A 6,000-nucleotide genomic window follows, 5' to 3' on the forward strand; every position below is an offset into this window, starting at 1 on the left:
ATTAGGTGCAGGAGTAGGCCATTCGGCCCTTCGAGCCTGCACCGCCATTCAATATGATCATGGCTGATCATCCAACTCAGTATCCCGTACCTGCCTTCTCTCCATACCCTCTGATCCCCTTAGCCACAAGGGCCACATCTAACTCCCTCTTAAATATAACCAATGAACTGGCCTCGACTACCCTCTGTGGCAGGGAGTTCCAGAGATTCACCACTCTCTGTGTGAAAAAAGTTCTTCTCATCTCGGTTTTAAAGGATTTCCCCCTTATCCTTAAGCTGTGACCCCTTGTCCTGGACTTCCCCAACATCGGGAGTAATCTTCCTGCATCTAGCCTGTCCAACCCCTTAAGAATTTTGTAAGTTTCTATAAGATCCCCTCTCAATCTCCTAAATTCTAGAGAGTATAAACCAAGTCTATCCAGTCTTTCTTCATAAGACAGTCCTGACATCCCAGGAATCAGTCTGGTGAACCTTCTCTGCACTCCCTCTATGGCAATAATGTCCTTCCTCAGATTTGGAGACCAAAACTGTACGCAATACTCCAGGTGTGGTCTCACCAAGACCCTGAACAACTGCAGTAGAACCTCCCTGCTCCTATACTCAAATCCTTTTGCTATGAAAGCTAACATACCATTCGCTTTCTTCACTGCCTGCTGCACCTGCATGCCCACTTTCAATGACTGGTGTACCATGACACCCAGGTCTCGCTGCATCTCCCCTTTTCCTAGTCGGCCACCATTTAGATAATAGTCTGCTTTCCTGTTTTTGCCACCAAAATGGATAACCTCACATTTATCTACATTATACTGCATCTGCCAAACATTTGCCCACTCACCCAGCCTATCCAAGTCACCTTGCAGTCTCCTAGCATCCTCCTCACAGCTAACACTGCCCCCCAGCTTAGTGTCATCCGCAAACTTGGAGATATTGCCTTCAATTCCCTCATCCAGATCATTAATATATATTGTAAATAGCTGGGGTCCCTGCACTGAGCCTTGCGGTACCCCACTAGTCACTGCCTGCCATTGTGAAAAGGACCCGTTTACTCCTACTCTTTGCTTCCTGTTTGCCAGCCAGTTCTCTATCCACATCAATACTGAACCCCCAATGCCGTGTGCTTTAAGTTTGTAAACTAATCTCTTATGTGGGACCTTGTCGAAAGCCTTCTGGAAGTCCAGATACACCACATCCACTGGTTCTCCCCTATCCACGCTACTAGTTACATCCTCGAATAATTCTATAAGATTCGTCAGACATGATTTACCTTTTGTAAATCCATGCTGACTTTGTCCAATGATTTCACCACTTTCCAAATGTGCTGCTATCCCATCTTTAATAACTAGCAGTTTCCCCACTACCGATGTTAGACTAACTGGTCTGTAATTCCCCGTTTTCTCTCTCCCTCCCTTCTTAAAAAGTGGGGTTACGTTTGCTACCCGCCAATCCTCAGGAACTACTCCAGAATCTAAAGAGTTTTGAAAGATTATTACTAATGCATCCACTATTTCTGGAGCTACTTCCTTAAGTACTCTGGGATGCAGCCTATCTGGCCCTGGGGATTTATCGGCCTTTAATCCATTTAATTTACCCAACACCACTTCCCGGCTAACCTGGATTTCACTCAATTCCTCCAACTCATTTGACCCGCGGTCCCCTGCTATTTCCGGCAGATTATTTATGTTTTCCTTAGTGAAGACGGAACCAAAGTAGTTATTCAATTGGTCCGCCATATCCTTGTTCCCCATGATCAACTCACCCGTTTCTGACTGCAAGGGACCTACATTTGTTTTAACTAATCTCTTTCTTTTCACATATCTATAAAAACTTTTGCAGTCAGTTTTTATGTTCCCTGCCAGTTTTCTTTCATAATCTATTTTTCCTTTCCTAATTAAGCCCTTTGTCCTCCTCTGCTGGTCTCTGAATTTCTCCCAGTCCTCCGGTATGCTGCTTTTTCTGGCTAATTTGTACGCATCATCCTTCGCTTTGATACTATCCCTGATTTCCCTTGTTATCCACGGATGCACTACCTTCCCTGATTTATTCTTTTGCCAAACTGGGATGAACAATTTTTGTAGTTCATCCATGCAGTCTTTAAATGTCTTCCATTGCATATCCACCGTCAACCCTTTTAGAATTAATTGCCAGTCAATCTTGGCCAATTCACGTCTCATACCCTCAAAGTTACCTTTCTTTAAGTTCAGAACCATTGTTTCTGAATTAACAATGTCACTCTCCATCCTAATGAAGAACTCAACCATATTATGGTCACTCTTGCCCAAGGGGGCACGTACAACAAGACTGCTAACTAACCCTTCCTCATTACTCAATACCCAGTCTAAAATAGCCTGCTCTCTCGTTGGTTCCTCTACATGTTGATTTAGATAACTATCCCGCATACATTCCAAAAAATCCTCTTCCTCAGCACCCCTGCCAATTTGATTCACCCAATCTATATGTAGATTGAAGTCACCCATTATAACGGTTTTGTCTTTGTCGCACGCATTTCTAAGTTCCTGTTTGATACCATCTCCAACTTCACTACTACTGTTAGGTGGCCTGTACACAACACCTACCAGCGTTTTCTGCCCCTTAGTGTTTCGCAGCTCTACCCATACCGATTCCACATCCTGCAAACTAATGTCCTTCCTTTCCATTGCGTTAATCTCCTCTCTAATCAGCAACGCTACCCCACCTCCTTTTCCTTTCTCTCTATCCCTCCTGAATATTGAATATCCCTGGATGTTCAGCTACCAGCCTTGGTCACCCTGGAGCCATGTCTCCGTGATCCCAACTATATCATAGTCATTAATAGCTATCTGCACATTCAACTCATCCACCTTATTACGAATGCTCCTTGCATTGAGACACAAAGCCTTCAGGCTTGTTTTTACAACACTCTTACCCCTTATACAATTTTGTTGAAAAGTGGCCCTTTTTGATTTTTGCCCTGGATTTTCCGGCCTGCCACTTTTACTTTTCACCTTGCTACCTATTGCTTCTACCCTCATTTTACACCCCTCTGTCTCTACGCTCACACATTTAAGAAACCCTTTCCCTTTAACTCCATCCTCCACTAGCCCATTCGACACCCCACCCCCCTTATTCAGTTTGTAGATAATTGGCCCCTGAAAATCTGTCCCTAGTGTGTTGGATAGAACTAGTGTACGGGTTGGTTGGTTGGCACACACTCGGTGGGCCGAAGGGCCTGTTTCCATGCTGTATCTCTAAATTAAACTTGTCCATGCAGCCCATGTTGCACACTTGAGCCTGTCCCATTTATCTGTGTTCAAGTTCAAGAGAGTTTATTGTCATGTGTCCCAGATAGGACAATGAAATTCTTGCTTTGCTTCAGCACAACAGAATATTGTAGGCATAAATAAATACAGAATCGGATCAGTGTGTCCATTTACCATTGAATATATATATACACACATAACTAAGCATATAAAGTGCAAAAGGCTATTATAGTTCAGATTTTTGTTTGAGTTGAGTTTAGTAGTCTGAGGGCTGTGGGGAAGTAGCTGTTCCTGAACCTGGATGTTGCAGATTTCAGGCTCCTGTACCTTATACATGAAGGCAGCGGAGAGATGAGTGTGGGGTCAGGATGGTGTGGGTCCTTGATGATGCTGCCAGTCTTTTTTAGGCAGCAACTGTGGTAGATCCCCTCGATGGTAGGGAGGTCAGAGCCGATGATGGACTGGGAAGTGTTTACAACTTTTTGCAGTCTTTTCCGCTCCTGGGCGCACAAGTTGCCGAACGAAGCCACGATGCAACCGGTCAGCATGCTCTCTACTGTGCACCTGTAGAAGTTCGAGAGTTCCTCCTCGACATACCGACTCTCCGTAATCTTCTCAGGAAGTAGAGGCGCTGATGTGCTTACTTTATAATTGCACCAGTGTGATTGCAAGGGCAAATGTCCCATATTCCTCTAAACCTTTCCAATCAATGTCCCATTCACTCTATCTGTGCCCCTCATGATTTTGTATGACTCTATGAGGTCGTCATTCAGTATCATGATCCAGTGAAGAAAGCCCCAGCATCAACTTATAAGTCATGCCCTCCTGTCCCGATAACATCCTTGTGAATCTTTTGGAGTTTTTAGAGTTTAGAGATACTGGGGACCTGGGGAAAACTCACGAGATCGCATGGGGACATAGAGACTCCGCGGAGCATCCCGCCGTGTGTGCCTGGAATACACTGCTGGAACTGGTAGTGGTGGCAGATACCATAGTGACATTTGGATAGGCATGTAGACATGCAGGGAAAGGAGGGATATGGATTAGGTGCAGGCAGATAAGATTCAGTCTTGGCATCATGTGCCGCACAGACATTGTGGGCTGAAGGGCCTGTTGTTGTGCTGTACTGTTCTATGTTCTTGCCTGAACTAGCACGAATCCATGACCTGTAATGCACTGCGTGAAAGCAGATTTAATAATGACACAAAAAAGTTGTATTTGAAAATGAGGAAAAAAAATAACAACAGTGCTTTGCGGGAAGGGCTAGGTTGGCACAGGTTGGCACAGTGGCGCAGCGGTAGAGTTGCTGCCTTACAGCACCAGAGACCCGGGTTTAATCCTGACGATGGGTGCTGTCTGTAAAGAGTTTGTACGACCTCCCTGTGACAGTGTGGGTTTTCGCCGGGTGCTCCGGTTTCCTCCCGCACTCCAAAGGCATACAGGTTTGTAGGTGAATCAGCTTCTGTAATAAATTGTAAATTGTCCCTAGTGTGTGTAAGATAGTGCTGGCATACGGGGGTGATCGCTGGTCGGCGCGGGCTCAGTGGGTCGAAGGGCTTGTTTCCGCACTGTATCTCTAAAGTCTAAAGGAAAGACTCTTGGGAAAGGACCAGTGTCACAGGTTCGATGGGTGAATAAACTCCGTAACTGGATCCACTTTCAACGGGGGCAATTGTAGAGCAAACAGGGCAGAGAATCCTGGCTGACTACTTCACATTCCTGTAGTGCTGGCGGAAAAAATGTTGAGGGATCAGTAACAAAAGACCTTAAAAAAGCCGAACGCTACATTTTTGTCTCAAAATGCGGCCTTCAGACTATCGAGAGACCACTGCACCAAAAAATTTAATTGAAACTTCAGAAAAAGTCTGAGGATATTCATTCAGACTGGATTTAGCTTGTTCTGAAATATTACCGAGTTCAAAAGGCCTGCTGCAGTTCAAAAGGAAATATAACAGACGATTTATATGAAGCAGGGTGGAAGTGCTGAGTTACCAAGGGGAATAATAACAAGTGCATGTGCAGGCCAGATGGGGGAGAGAGCAACCTGCGCAGCTTTCTGGAAAATCCAGAAGGTTTATTTACTCAATCCAACTGTTTCTGCAGAGATGCCCTTTTGTGTTGTCAGTGACTGGAGAATGTTGATGGAAGGAGAGAGGCTTGTGTTTTGCTAATCATATGGGTAACCCCTCACAACATCCCCCCCACCCCCCTTCCCCTATTGGGGAAATCTTTATTTGGAACCTGAGGGGTAACCTTTTCACACAAAGGGTCATGGGTGTATGGAATGAGCTGCCGGAGGAGGTAATTTAGGCAGGTACTATTGCAACGTTTAAGCAACATTTGGACACTTTAGTTTAGTTTAGAGATACAGTGCGGAAACAGGACCTTCGACCCACCGAGACCGCAAAGACCACCGATCCTTGCACGTTATCGTTATGCTACACACACACTAGGGACAATTTTACACTTATGCCAAGCCAATTTACCTGCATACCTGTACGTCTTTGGAGTGCGGGAGGAAACCGAAGATCCCAGAGAAAACCCACGCGGTCACGTGGTACAAACTCCGTACAGACAGCACCCGCGGTCGGGTTAGAACCCGGGTCTCCAAGGTCTACAAGGGGGCGGCACGGTGGCGCAGCGGCAGAGTTGCTGCCTTACAGCGCTTACAGCGCTTGCAGCGCCGACAACCCGGCTTCTCATGGGCCTTACCCAGGTGGAAACATTTTAAACAATTGTTGCCAAATGAGTCCTTCCTCAACGTC

Source organism: Amblyraja radiata, chromosome 14 (assembly GCF_010909765.2).
Source record: "Amblyraja radiata isolate CabotCenter1 chromosome 14, sAmbRad1.1.pri, whole genome shotgun sequence".
Classification (NCBI taxonomy): domain Eukaryota; kingdom Metazoa; phylum Chordata; class Chondrichthyes; order Rajiformes; family Rajidae; genus Amblyraja; species Amblyraja radiata.